Genomic DNA, 3,644 nt, shown 5'->3' on the forward strand with positions numbered 1-3,644 from the left:
TTTTGACCTTGGACTTCCCAGCCTCCAGAACTCTCATAAATATATTTCTTTTCTTTATAAATTACCAAATCTTAGGTATTCGGTCATAGCAACAAAAAACAGACTAAGATACTAAGTGTTGGTTAGAATATGGTTTGTCTTTACCAAAACGCATCTTGAAGCTTGGTCCCCAAGGTAACAATGTTTAGATAAGACTCTGCCCTCATGAATGAATTAATCCCCTCATAAATTAATCAATCAACGGGTTATCAACTATGTGGGTTAGTTACCACAAGAGTGAGTCTCTGATAAAAAGCCAAGATGTTTCTCTCTCAGGAGTCTCTGTGCCCCATCTCAAAACTCTACAGAGAGAGTGCCCAGTTAGCAAGAAGGTCCTCACCAGATGCCACTCCTTGACCTTGGGCTTCCCAGCCTCCAGAACTGTCACAAATATATTTCTTATCTCTATAAACTACCAAGTCTTAGGCATTCAGTCATAGCAACAAAAAACAGATTAAGATAGTAAGTGTTGGTTAGAATATGGTTTGTTCTTACCAAAACTCATCTTGAAGCTTGGTCCCCAAGATAACAATGTTTAGATAAGACTCTGCCCTCATGAATGAATTAATCCCCTTATAAATTAATCAATCAATGGGTTATCAACTATGTGGGTTAGTTACCACAAGAGTGAGTCTCTGATAAAAAGCCAAGATGTTTCTCTCTCAGGAGCCTCTGTGCCCCATCTCAAAACTCTACAGTGAGAGTGCCCAGTTAGCAAGAAGGTCCTCACCAGATGCCACTCCTTAACCTTGGGCTTCACAACCTACAGAACTGTCACAAATATATTTCTTTTCTTTTCTTTAAAATTTATTTATTATACTTTAAGTTCTGGGGTCCATGTGCACATCGTGTAGGTTTGTTACGTAGGTATACATATGCCATGGTGGTGGTTTGCTTCATCCATCACCCCTTCATCTACATTAGGTATTTCTCTTAATGCTATCCCTCCCCAATCCCCCTACCTGCTGCTATTCCTCCCCAGCCCCCAGCTCCCAACAGGCCCCAGTGTCTGATGTTCTCCTCCCTGGATCCGTATTTCTTTTCTTTATAAATCACCACGTCTTAGGCATTCAGTCATAGCAACAAAAAGCAGACTAAGACAGTAACTGTTACCTGCCATGATGAATTTCATGTTACATCCACTCTTTCATGCTTCTGTGAGATGGCCTTATTTGTCTATAACCATCAGCTCTTTTAAGATGTCCCTGAATTTTACTTTTCAGAATTTTAAGGCAAGGAATGCCCCTGGGAAGGTTTAAAACCTTGCAAATCATGTCAAAATCTATTTCTATCAAATACCAATCCTTTACTTGCGAATGTTATCTGAGTTTCTGTTAGAACGCAGGCCATGCAGGGAAGGAGGGCGGGTCTTAGGTTTCTAGAGAGTGATCTTGACCAAAGGTTTCTGCACTCCTCAAGCTTCTCATAAGTTTAGTGGAGATGTGGATGAAGAGTATGATTATCGTAGCCAGGAGAGGTGGCTCAAGTCTGTAATCCCAGCGCTTTGGGAGGCTGAGTTGGGCAGATCACAAGGGCAGGAGATCGAGGCCCCATCCTGATCAACATGGTGAAACCCCATCTCTACTAAAAATACAAAAATAAGCTGGGCGTGGTGGCACACTCCTGTAATCCCAGCTACTTGGGAGGCTGAGGCAGGAGAATCTCTTGAACCCAGGAGGCGGAGGTTGCAGTGAGCTGAGATCGTGCCACTGCACTCCAGCCTGGGCGACAGAGTGAGACTCTGTCTCAAAAACAGAATCCTCTGTAGAAGATTCTGCGCACTGCCATGTTATTCACCCTAGGTGGATTTCTGCCACCAGTCATTCCCTGTTTTTACCAGGTTTGCAGCACTCTTTTCAAAATAGCCCTCCACACCACGGCACATTAATTTCACCCTTGCATAGAAACCCCCTAGAAGTAGCAAGACATACTCCATAAACACTATGGATGAGAACGCACCCAGATACCTCATCGACACTGTCTGCAAATGGAAAACTTCTCAAGTGCCCGTCAGCAGCATCAGAGCAGATAAATACATTGCCATGTGTTCACAGGAGAAAACACTGAACGTCACTGACATCGAACGAAACAGCGATCATGATACGCTATGTCGTGGATGAACCTCACAAACAGCACGTGAGGCAGGAAAGGCCGAGTGATACCCTCCGCCTTCAAAAGCTCATACTCCATGATGTCTTTGCAGGAAGCGTGAAAATGGTCAAAACTTTATGAAGACACATGCACACGTATGTTCACTGTGGCACTGTTGACAAGAGCAAAGACCTGGAGCCAACCCAAATGCCCATCGATGATAGACTGGATAAAGAAAATGTGGCACATAGACACCATGGAATACTGTGCAGCCATAAAAAAGGGTGAGTGCATGTCCTTTGCAGGGACATGGATGAATCTGTAAACCATGATTCTCAGCAAACTGACACAGGAACAGAAAACCAAATACCACATGTTCTCACTCATAGGCGGGTGTTGAACAATGACAATGCATGGACACGGGGAGGGGAGCGTCACACACTGGGGTCTGTTGGGGGGGTCTAAGGGAGGGACGGTGGCAGGTGGGGAGTAAGGGGAGGGATAGCATGGGGAGAAATGCCAGATGTAGGTGACCGGGAGTTGGAGGCAGCAAACCACCTTGCCATGTATGTACCTACGCAACAATCCTGCGTGATCTGCACGTGGACCCCAGCACCTAAAGTACACACACACACAAATAAAAGAAATGGTCAAAACTAACCAGCAGGGTTAGAAGACCGTGATGGCAGCAGGTTGTTGGTGAGTGTCAGCAGACATGCGTGGAGCTCTCTAGGGGGTAGGTGGCCATCGGGACTTGAGTCTGTTCGTGGCTAGTTTCATTTGCGAGAATAAACTGGGCATGCTCTTTGGACCTAAGAACTCTTTCTACATAGGCTGTGCGTTATTTATTTATTTATTTATTTATTTATTTATTTTTGAGGCAGAGTCTTGGTATGTCACTCAGGCTGGTGTGCCGTGGCACGATCTGGGGTCACTGCAGCCTCCACCTCACGGGTTCAAGTGATTCTCCTGCCCCAGCCTCCCGAGTAGCTGGCACAATAGGAGCTACACCACCAAGCCCGACATATTTTTGTACTTTGAGTAGAGATGGGGTTTCACCGTGTTGGCCAGGCTGGTCTCGAACTCCCGACCTCATGATCCGCCCGCTGAGGCCTCCCAAAGTGCTGGGCTGACACGCCTGAGCCTCCGTGTCCGGCAGCACTGATATGTTATAAAAGAGTCGTCCGTGCATTCCCTACCAGTGAATCTTAATTCCCTTGTTTGATAACCCAGGACTAATGCCAGCAAGGAGAAGAGCAGCCTTCGGGCACGATGAAGCAAACTGAAACACAGACCCGCTGTGTATTCAACCACCAAAATTTAATTCAACACAAGCAGAAGGTCCTCACAAGATGCGATCTCCCAAGAGAGTGAAGAGTGTCACTCCCAGCCCTGGCAGCTACTTTCACAGACACACTCATGACACCTCTGATTTCTTCCTGGTTTCCCAGGAAGAAAACTCACCAAACCAAGCTGACACCCAGCGCCCGTGGTTGGTGGATACTGCGCTGTAT

Source organism: Saimiri boliviensis, chromosome Y (genome assembly GCF_048565385.1).
Source record: "Saimiri boliviensis isolate mSaiBol1 chromosome Y, mSaiBol1.pri, whole genome shotgun sequence".
Lineage (NCBI taxonomy): Eukaryota > Metazoa > Chordata > Mammalia > Primates > Cebidae > Saimiri > Saimiri boliviensis.